This window comes from Triticum aestivum, chromosome 6A, assembly GCF_018294505.1.
Source record: "Triticum aestivum cultivar Chinese Spring chromosome 6A, IWGSC CS RefSeq v2.1, whole genome shotgun sequence".
In the NCBI taxonomy this organism is placed as follows: domain Eukaryota; kingdom Viridiplantae; phylum Streptophyta; class Magnoliopsida; order Poales; family Poaceae; genus Triticum; species Triticum aestivum.
The window spans coordinates 329,321,457-329,333,528 of record NC_057809.1 but is presented as its reverse complement, the minus strand read 5'-3'; positions in this window follow the sequence as shown (position 1 = coordinate 329,333,528).

The window sequence follows — 12,072 nt, the reverse complement described above, 5'->3', positions numbered from 1 at the left end:
ATGGACGAAGATTCTATATATTGTATGGACATGTAAATCAGGTATCGACAAGAAAACATGGACGAAGATTCTATATATTTTGTAGGTGAAAAATAAATTTCAGTTAGTAGTTGCCGCAAGTATATATGTACTGAAACATTCGACATACAGTATGTTATATGAATAGTAAAAGTTCAAATTATAACATTTTACAAATAGTAAGATATTTGCTCAAGATAACACATCGATTCACAAAACCAAGTCCCAAAAAGGTAGATCATCCTTCTGCATATCAAAATCATACGATTAGAATCCATTAATCTTCAGAAATATTTACTTGTCTTATCTAATTCAATCATCAAAAGCATATTGTTCCAGGAATAGGAGTTAATCTGAAGCATGTGTCTTGTTCTTAACCTCTCTTTGGCTGCTCTCTTCTCCTTCTGGTTGATCTGTTGAGATCCTTTTCCAGAAGCACATTCAGTAGAATGAGAAAAAAATACTTTGAAGGAGAACCGTATTTTGATATTAAAAAACAGCACAAATTCAGTACAGGTAAGATTTACTAGCTCCCTGTGTTTCCAGCCATTTATGCAACTCAGAAATACCACAAAATATAACCAGGACTGAATAATTGCACAAGGAAAAGAGTAGAAAGTGTCCAGTAAATACAACTTGGCACACGATCTAGCTTACGAACTAATGAAGAGATTGAAAGGAAGTATTGCTACATGCATATATAATGAACATATAGTGAAGACATGTCACAAAGCACAAGTCAGTGAATTTGAACCATTTGTAACTATAAAAAATAATAATAAAGGTTGGAACCATTTGTAATGAGTAAGAAGCCAATCCTTGAATTTTGGAAAATGTACAGTAAAATAATTAATCAAAGTTCAATGCAAAATAGAAAGATGTCCATTAAGAGAAAGACTCCTTTTCCAGGTTCCTTATGATCACATTTAGCACACCATCGATATTAATAAGCTCATCCCAGCCTTGGGATCAAGCCCCTGGATTATAACTTTATAAGAGATCGGACATTTGACACTTTAGTAAAATGATAATTCATGAACAGCTACATGCATATGTATCAGTCTGAAAGTGACACCTCCAGAATGCAAAAGTTTGTGACCTCTTGAGTTACAAATTTACAAGCACAAGGATGAAGAAAATATAACGGGAAAGAAAAGAACAATGCACCAAGCTGTGTCTGCGTGACTACTATAGCAATTAGAAGTGTAATCATGCATCAGCAAGTCTTCTGAAAACCTCTCCGATTACAATAGGTGGTTAAGGCCAGGTTTAATCTCCAAAGTGGCAAAGCTAGGAGATAGTACATTTGTAGTGAGAAAATAATTACAGAAATAGTCTTTAGAAATGCATGTTTCAGTTCAGAGTAGTTGTTTCAAGAAACCAAACAACAACCCATTAAAAAATGCCAACTACAAATTGAGTAGAGGGCTTCAGAATTCTCAGAAGTCAAAATTGATTCACACAATCTGTACACACTTGAAACCTACATCCCGTAGTCCATGAATAGTTGAAGAAACTTGATATATGCAATCTGTACACACTTGAAGCAGTCAAGTAGCAAACAGAAAACTGAATATGAAGCTTGCAATGGTTTACGAAAGAGGTAAATGCATCAAAGTCATAGAACTTGCACGTGATGATCAGTTTGATGCATAAACTTGTAAAATATGTGTTTCTGGTCATCGAACTTGTCCTTCCGTTCATATACGGTGCTTTCTAATGTATTCGACCGTATCATGTACACACATGGCGTGCCAATGTGGCAGGGGCCCACTGTCAGCGGTGGGTAATCCATGTGCATTGTTTTCTTTTTCAGAAAGCATCCTTGCATTTTATTTGTTTCTTCAAAAAATACTCAAATAAAATGAAAAATACTAGACCTGCAGTGGGAGTTGCCACGATTAGTCTCGCTTAGATAGCCACTTGACATCACGTTGACATTTATAAAGCACAATTAGATTTATATAAGACAAGCTGTATGAGTTAAAATAGAAACCAAAAAAAAGAAAAGGGGAAGGCACCGGTTCGAACCTATGACCTATGACCACATATGCTCCTATGACCACATATGCTCGCTGCGTGTGCAAGCACCAACCATCCGGCTACAGTGAGTTTTAGAAAAAAACGGCCACAATGACATTTAAATAGATAAACACAATTTATCTTATGTATTCTTCTTTTTTTCTATTTATGAAAATTACTTATATTCTTGATAAACATTTTGGACAAATCAACTAGATTTTTGTTTGAATTCGTGTACGTAATTCTAAAATCTAGAGAAAACCAAATATAGTGCAGAATGAGTGTACGTAATTCTTTTGGACAAATCAACTAAAATTTTTGTATGAATTTGGATAATTTTAAATTAAAAGATGTAGATAAAAAATATAGTGCAGATTGAATGTACGTAAATTCTTCTGGATAATTCAATGAAACTTTTGTTTGAATTCAAATAATATTAAATTCAAAAATCTAGATAAAACACATTATAGGTCAGAATGAATGTACCGAATTTTTTTGGACAACGGAACTAATTTTTTCATTGAATTTGAATAATCTAGATAAAAGAAAGTATAGTTCCTAATGGATATTCGTCAATTTCTTTCGGACAAATCAACTAAATTTTTTATAAATTCGAAAATCTAGATTAAAACATTATATGTAAAAATTATGTACATAATGTTTTTGACAAATCAACTAATTTTTCATTTGAATTCAAATAATTTAAAATTTTAAAATATGGATAAAAGGTAATATAGTGCACAATGAATATACACTTTTTTTTGGGACAAATCATAAATTTTTTGTTTGAATTCGAATAATTTGCAATTTGAAAATATAGAGAAAAGGAAATATGGGTCAGAATGAATGTAAGTATTTCTTTTCGGAAAAATCAACTAATTTTTGTTCGAATTTGAATAATCTATATAAAATCAATATAGTTCATAATGAATGTACCTAAATTTCTTTCGAACATATCTGTGGAAATTTTGCTTGAATTTGAATAATTTTAAAATGAAAAATCTAGATGAAAGAAAATATGGGTCCGAATGAATTTACATTTTTTTTTCCGGAATAATCAAATTAGTTCTTTTGTACAAAGTTAGAAAAAGGAGGGTGTTTCTGCAGAAAAACATCACGTGCACTAGCCACTAACAAGGGGCACTGGCCACACTGGCGTGCCACGTAGGCAACGAATACACCCACGAACGGAAAATGTGACCGTATTTGCATGCCCACACAAGTTTGATGACCAAAAACACGTATTTTATAAGTTTATGCACCAAACTGACCGTTGCGCGCAAGTTGTAAGACTTCTAGTGTATTTACCTCTTTACGAAAAGGAAAATCACATGAGTATGAGTACACCAAATGACCGAACTGAAAGTGAACATGAAGCAGACCCATCCATGGTGTTTCATGGAACCAGATTTCCTTCGCTGCTCCTTGACTTGCATGTTCTTGCAAAAAAATATAGAGTATGAGGATACACCGAACTGGTGGCTTGATGTTAGGTGTTAAGGTAAAATAAACCTGATCAAAGTTCGCCCGCGTGGTGGCGAGGGCCCCAATGTGGCGGTGGTGGCGGCCCGCTTTTGCATCCATGGGGCAGCAGCCGACCCGCGCTTGTGTCCGTGTGGCAGAATCGAAGAAGCAGCGGGGCGGTCCGCATTCGCATCCGTGAGGTAGAAGAGGAGAGCAGCCGACGGCGGCGGCGATCCGCTCGCGTCCGTGGGGAAGCTGTAACATCCCAAAAATCTAAATTTTGGAATGTTATAATAAATAGATAGATTTGATTGATTGTTTGATTGATTGTTGGAAAGTGAGTGAATTCGAACCTTTTGAAAGTTAAATGAGAGGGAATAAAAGGACTTTCCCAAACTTTCATATTTGCTTTCTGATCTCCATGAATTCAAATTCTTTTCAAATACAAAACCCTTGAGCGAAGATGATATGACTTCTTCCATTTAAAAAATTTAATGAAAGGGTATTTGAAAATAATTGAATTTCATTTGGAAATATTTCAATTCATAAACTTCATGCAGCTCAATGATTTTCATGAGAGAAGATAAAATGACTTCTTCAAATTATATGAAATATGAGTTGGGAGTTCAAAGAATTAAATTCAAAATTCTTTTGAATTTATTTTCAATTTGGAGTTATTTGAGTTTTATTCAAATTATTTTTCTCCAAAAATAAAATATATGGAAATTAGGGTAACATGATTCCCTACAACAGAAAATTGGAGAGAAATAAATTTGAAATCATTTTGATATTTTTTAAAATGATTTTTATTGGATTTTATTAGACCAGTAGCACTCTTTGAATTATCTAAATTTGTCTGGATTTTATTTGGCATTATAAAGATGTTCAACTTGTAGAAAATCTTTTTCTGAAAATTTTGATATATTATATGCCGATATAATATTTTTATTTATTTTGGTTTTGTTATTTTCGTTGTCTGGAAAATAATGTTTAAAAAAAAACTTTCTCCTCTTCGCCGACTGGGCGGGCCCAGCTCCCAGCCAGGCCGCGGCCCAGCCCATCCGCACCGTCGCCACCGACCCCGGGCGGAGTCCCTCGCCCGTACGCCGCCGGTCGTTGCCGTGTCCGAGGCGGACACGCCACCGTCGCCCCTTCCCCACGCCTCCCGAGGCCCCCTGACCCCCTTTAAAGCCCCGCCGCCTCCTCCTCCCCGCTTCTCGTCGCCGCCGCATGTGCCAGCGCCGCCGCCCTCTGCCGCACTCGCCGCCGCCATTGGTTGCCATCGTCGCCGCCTCGCTGCTCGCTGCTCCGCGCCGCGCGCCGCACTCCACCCCTCCGCCGTAGCCGCGCCTCGCCTAGCCCCTCGCCGCCCCGCATAGCTGCTGCCTTCGCCGCCCTGCGCCGCTGCCGCCGCCGCGCCGGAGCACGCTGCCCTCGCCGGAGCCACGCCGACTCGCCGGACTCGATCCGCCGCCGAAAACCGCCGGTTGTCGACGAAAACCCAACCGGTATAAACCGCGAACCTCTCCGGTTTATTTTTTTATTCGTTTTCGGTTTTATTCAGAAAACCTAGATCTGTTTTTTTAGGTTTAGTTATATAGCGAACGCTCGCTAGTTTAGGGTTTGTAGCGAATGGTTTTCGTTCGTTAGGGTTCGGTAACGAACGTCCGCTATTTAGTCTTTTTCTTTTTATTTTTAGTTTTCTGCCAGGGACCCGTTTGTGAATATTTTATTTACAGATTGGCCCCTGTTCTTCAAACGATCACAACTTTTTACTCGTTAGTCCAAATCCAACGAAACCAACGCCCACTTCTTTGTTATGATCTCCTCTATCCAGTAATCCAACTCAAACATGTTTTTGAAAAGTTTAAAATTTGAATTAGATCAGATTTGAATTCAAACTTCGTTTGATCATAACTTGAGTTTCGTAGCTCCGTTTGAGTTGATTCTTTTTGCAAATCGTAGCTCTTGACCTAAACTTTCTGATAAGGCCAAATTCACTTAATTATGGTACTGTTAGAAATTGTTTTATGTTGCAAGAGTTATTTGCTTGGTTTTGACGTTTTCCGAACTGTTTTCTTTGTTCTCTCCAATCTTTGAGTGATTGCTTATGTGTGGTTACTATTGCTTGCTTACGATAGATTGACCGGAGTGAGACGAGTAGATCTATCAAGAATTTTGAGTGCGAATCGTCTTCATCAACATTGCAGGCAAGTTCACACTTTGAATAGGATTTTGAGTGCGAATCGTCTTCATCAACATCGTCTTCATCATATCCCCTTTCGTACCCAGTTTTATGCATTAGTTTCACCCTCAAACATTGCATGAGTAGGATTGATAACATGTGGGTATTGAGAAGTAGTTGATGAGGTAGGAACCTATTTCCCTGCATTCAAACCTTGGGAGTTACTATTACGTTATGCTTATAGTGCCATGCTATGCTCGTAGACGTGGATTGGGTTTTGAGAGTATTCATGACATATGTGAGACTGTTAATTAATGGTTTACTTAAGGTGGCAACTTAAACACACATCTGGGTGGATTGAGGTACCTGGTTATTTTAGGATTGCCTATCTAGGCACCTGAGTAGACCAGGATTTCCTGTTTTTTTATGGACCGCCACCCAGGCTCAAAGGGATCATGAGATTTTTCAAACTAGAAACTTCCGTGTGCAGCCACAAGCCATTATGGGCTCTGGCATAGTTGATTAAGTCGTGCGAACTCTTACAGGGTAGACTAGCAGATGTAGGGGAAAGTAGGTGTACCGATCTATCCATCGTAAGGTGCTAGCGCTTCTGAAAGACTGTGTCTCGGTCATCCGTTTCTCAAACACCATGTAGTGCGAGAAATCCAACGGAGGCGATCGAGTCTTGTGGGGAAAAGTGCGCAAACCTCTGCAGAGTGTATAAACTAATCATGATTAGCCGTGTCCCCGGTTATGGACATCTTGAGTATCTAGTTCTTGGATTATCCTGTTGATCTCATCACGTTACTTTAAATGAATATTGTTGGGTTTAATAATGTTACTTAATTGGGATTGAGAATGCTGTCAACCATTCTCAATGTTCAACAACCACCATGATAGTTAAATAAAATTTATTCCTTTGCAGTAGGGAAAAATTGGCTTTACGCAAAAACCTTATAACCATAGAGCTTTTCCACCAGCCAAATATGCATGTAGTGATAGTATTTATTCATCATTCTCTATGGTGTGAATTTGCTAGTACATTCAATGTACTGACCCTCTGTGGCTGCAACGTCTCATGTTGCAGGATTATCTTACGACGAGTAAGTGATACATTAGGGTTACGATTTCTACACTCAACTTTGCCATTGGTGTTGATGGGAATCCACAACCTTGTTACTTCCGCTATTTTGGATTTGAGATAATAGTATTTACGTTACTTTTACATGTGATTTACCTCTGTTATAAATCCTCGAGTACTATGTGTGTCAGCATACCGATCCAGAGATGACACTTAAGCACAGAGACTTGACCCATTCGGGTCGGGTCGCTACAAGATGGTATCAGAGCACATGTTGACTGTAGGACGTGACCCTAGAAACTGGCAAGCCCATAGCAAAGATTTTTCTCTACAACTTTCCCTTTCAAAAAGATCTTTTACCTCTCTTCTCTTCTGAGCTTATTCAAAAATTCTCTTTAGTGAGACCATACCCCTTTCCCCTTTTGACCACTCGAAGATTCCACTGATGAGACCACTCCAAGAAGTACAAGATATCGAACAACTAAGACCACTTCGAAATGAAGAGTATTTTCCGTGCATCTGAATAATGGAAACTACAACGGTTGAAGGCCGAAGACAAGTAGAATTTGAAGGCTCTGAAGAATTCCCAGATTTATATGACCTAGGAAGGCTACCCTTATGGAACTTGGCAGACTATGGAAGTTGTCAATACCTGAGATCAAGGTGTATTGGAGAAAGACCAAAACATGGAGAGTTGAGAACTCAAAGTTTTGTCAAGAAAACCCTAAGGCAGGAGATATCAACTATGCAAGATAGCTCATGGCAATGACAAGGGCAGAAACACGGTTATTCGTGATGTCATCACCGTTGATACTGTGGTCATCGAGCTGAGCTAAGCATGCATTCCTTCGGAAGGATTGGATGGTAGAAGGCTGATGGAGCATCTATCAGCAAAGGATGCAGTTTTAAACTTAGCTGGTGTATCACCAGGATCTGGAGTAGTACATCAAGAAGTTTAAAATGGAGCTCCAGGAAGTCGTATTAGACAATGAAGTATTTCATGAGGAACTCAGGATCCTGAAGATGAGAGTAGCCAAGCTGGAGGAGCTACAACCTCGAGATACCGGAGAATTGTCAGGAACTGAAGGACAGTATGACCATGGTTCATGTGAAGGATGTTGAAACCAGAAGTTTGAAATGCAACTCCGGAATATTAAAGGATGTCACGAGAGATTTCACGTCAACAGAGATTGATCTGGCAAAAGAACTTGAGAAAGACAAGCATGATTGGAAGAAGCCATTGGAGGCATGAATAAGGCTTGAAGAATTTGGAGACGTTGAAGATTTATTGACCTTTAGAAGACCAAACCCCTGTTATATACCTACGTTAGATGAGACGTTTGTGAGCTGTCATTTGTTTGATGTTTTTCCCGACGGCCACAAATAAATTCTGTCTTTTCAAAACTTTTGTTTGTATTGTGTGTATCCCTCTCCCTCTCTCTTATCTTACCCCAAACCCACATGGACCCAATAGAGGATGAATGGAGATGAGCTTGTATTTTCTGGACCGATGAGTCTGTTGGAGACAGACTGATGGATTTAGAACATGAAAGATCACATGTAGAATAACCCTATAGTTGGAAATGATATGACCCAGCATGCTCTTTAGTGCTTTGAAAGAGGTGCTGCTACTTGGTGGAGGATATACCAAACCATGAATGGATGGCAAGGAGTAACCACTTGGAAGGAATTTAAGTTGACTCTGCCAAAGTCTCGGCTTGTGTCCCAGAAGTTGAAGCCTTATGGAAAGGATATGAAGAAACCTTGTGCATGCAAGATTTGTGGAGAAATAGGACACACCCATAAAGAACACAAGGATGAATGCCCGAATTGTGAAGAAAGTCACCCAGTTGAAGAATGCCCAACTAGGCAGATTACTTGTTTCTTGTGTGAAGATACTACCCACTATCCTGCTCAGTGTCACATTTACCCCATGGTACAACGAACCATCCAGCAAAAGAAAGAAGTAATGAAAGGAGCCCTCATGGAAATTTTCGAAAAAGCTGTGATGGAGGACACGCCTAAAGAAGACCCAAGTAAACCCTGCACTGAGTCTTGCTATTCATGTGGATAAGAAGGACACATCTCCCAAAATTGTTTGAATGGGGATCTAGTAGAATTCCCGACGGGGGAAGTAGAGTATGACCCACAAGAAATAGAATCCTTGAATGGAACGGAAAAGTCCAGGAAGAGAAGTAGATTGGATACCAGGAAGGACCTGAGTCATATCACCTGTTACAGGTGCAAGGAGTCAGGGCACTACCTCAACAGTTGCCCAAAAAGGAAACCTCAAGACTTGTCGGAAGTAATATGTTTTTGTTGTAATGAAGCAGGGCACTTTGCCAGAGAATGCCCCAAGGAGAAGGAAACTTGTGCTAGATAGTTGAGTTTGCAACAAAAGAAATGGAGTAGTAGAAGTGAGAACATTTTCTTTTATACTGAGGTGTTGAGTTGAGACATGTAATGGAAAAGCGAGAGATTGTAATCATTTGAGAATGAATAAAGTTAGCATCATTGGTACTGATATGGATTTTATGAGTTGTTACTCTATGAAGAAGGATTTTGACCTTTTTTTTGAGGATATGAGAAATATGTTCTATGGAAGATTTGTGCATTTTAAGGGTGGTAGTACCCTGTAAGAACCCTTGACCCCTGGAAAAGATAAGGATACTCCACTAAGTGGATTTCAGACAAAATGAATACGGGTTTTGTCTCGATATGTGTGATGCCCCAAGAGTATGTGGGATGAAGTGGAGACCGCCAGTTGTTTGGACCAAATGTGATCAAGGAGTCATAAGAGAATGTCAAGTTGATTCGAGATAGACTGAAGGTAGCTCAGTCCAAGCAGGAGAGTTATGCAGACTCAAAATCTCAAGGAGGTAGTCTATGAGATTGGAGACAGAACATGTCTTCGTCCCCTCTGCGAGGAGTTAAATGATTTGGAGTTAAGGGACAGTTAGCCCCGAGATTTGTAGGACCATACCGAGTTTTGGAGCGTATGGGAGAAGTGGCCAACAAGTTGGAGTCACCCGAAGGACTGTCAGGAGTTCATGATGCGTTTCACGTTTCCCAGTTGAAGAAGTGCCATGCAGAGATGGCCAATATTCCCCTGTAAGGACGCTTGACCCTGGAAAGGATAATGATGTTCCACAAAGTGGAATATGGACTCCACAAGTATAAGTTTTTATCTTGGTATGAGGGATACCCCACGCGGATGAAGAGATGAGTTATCATTGGATATAAAGGAGGTATGATGTTGGAAATATGGATCAATGGAAATTCCATGATGAGTCTGAGTAATCATGTCCTAGTTTGGTGCCAATAGACGGAAGGAAGACAGTACAATTGGATGGATTTAAGAATACTAGGAAGATGGAAGTTGGAATAATGATCAGTTGCCCGATGATAAGTTCAAGGACTACAAGTGATGAGATGTGCCATAACCCACAGGCCCCAGGACCTGCCAAGAAGCAAGCACATTCTTGCTGAAGGAAAAACCCTGGAAGTGGATATACCTTTGTCGACAGATGATTTTATAGGAGTTTACGCAAAACCTGAGAGTTGTGAAGGAACGATAGATGTTTGTCTGGCTTGTAGAATCAATGGATTATTCCGAACTTGGTTCATCGACGAGAGAAATTCTGCAATGCTTGTGAGGATGACCGAGTGTTACAATGCGAGATTCGCTAAACCGTATACAAGGTAATGATTTGGGTGCGGGATGGATTGATCACCATACCGACTTACTCTTATTATTCGCCTTGCTATATGGGATGGTAAATGTGAGTGACTTACCTATAGTGGAGAGACGACGATCAAAACCTTGTTTAAGCCTTAGAATGGTATAGGTATTTTTCCCTTGTACAAGGCAGCTTTGCCAACCATAGGTTATACGGTGAGGATCACCCAGACCCATTTCCTGCAGGAGAAACCATAAATGGTTGACCACCATGAGATATCGATAGTTGTTTAGTATTGGCGCTAGACCCGTCAGCTAAGAAGACCCAGTCATAGAAGAACCTTACCAAGATGAAAGACAGAAGAATTGAGGAAAAGGTTATGCCACTACCGAAAGAGCCCAGATAAGGAATTATCCTAAAAATCTGAGAAGACCGACACTATTAACAATATGGATGAAGTATATGAGTTTTGATAGAACCGTAACCATGCTTCTAAGGGTGGTAGCACCCCAGACCCCGTGTGATGATCGATGAATTTTGAGGAGACCCCCAAACCCTAACCTTTTCTTGCTAGCCTCTCCGAATCTCGAGGACGAGATTCATTTTAAGGGTGGTAGGTTTGTAACATCCCAAAATTTTAAATTTTGGAATGTTATAATAAATAGATAGATTTGATTGATTGTTTGATTGATTGTTGGAAAGTGAGTGAATTCGAAACTTTTGAAAGTTAAATAAGAGGGAATAAAATGACTTTCCCAAACTTTCATATTTGCTTTCTGATCTCCATGAATTCAAATTCTTTTCAAATACAAAACCCTTAAGCGAAGATGATATGACTTCTTCCATTTAAAAAATTAAATGAAAGGGTATTTGAAAATAATTGAATTTCATTTGGAAATATTTCAATTCATAAACTTCATGCAGCTCAATGATTTTCATGAGAAGATAAAATGACTTCTTCAAATTATATGAAATATGAGTTGGGAGTTCAAAGAATTAAATTCAAAGTTCTTTTGAATTTATTTTCAATTTGGAGTTATTTGAGTTTTATTCAAATTATTTTTCTCCAAAAATAAAATATATGGAAATTAGGGTAACATGATTCCCTACAATAGAAAATTGGAGAGAAATAAATTTGAAATCATTTTGATATTTTTTAAAATGATTTTTATTGGATTTTATTAGACCAGTAGCACTCTTTGAATTATCTAAATTTGTGTGGATTTTATTTGGCATTATAAAAATGTTCAACTTGTAGAAAATCTTTTTCTGAAAATTTTGATATATTATATGCCTATATAATATTTTTATTTATTTTGGTTTTGTTATTTTCGTTGTCTGGAAAATAATGTTAAAAAAACTTTCTCCTCTTCGCCGACTGGGCCGGCCCAGCTCCCAGCCAGGCCGCGGCCCGGCCCATCCGCACCGTCGCCACCGACCCGGGCGGAGTCCCTCGCCCGTACGCCACCGGCCGTTGCCGTGTCCGAGGCGGACACGCCGCCGTCGCCCCTTCCCCACGCCTCCCGAGGCCCCCTGACCCCCTTTAAAGCCCCGCCGCCTCCTCCTCCCCGCTTCTCGTCGCGGCTGCATGCGCCAGCGCCGCCGCCCTCTGCCGCACTCGC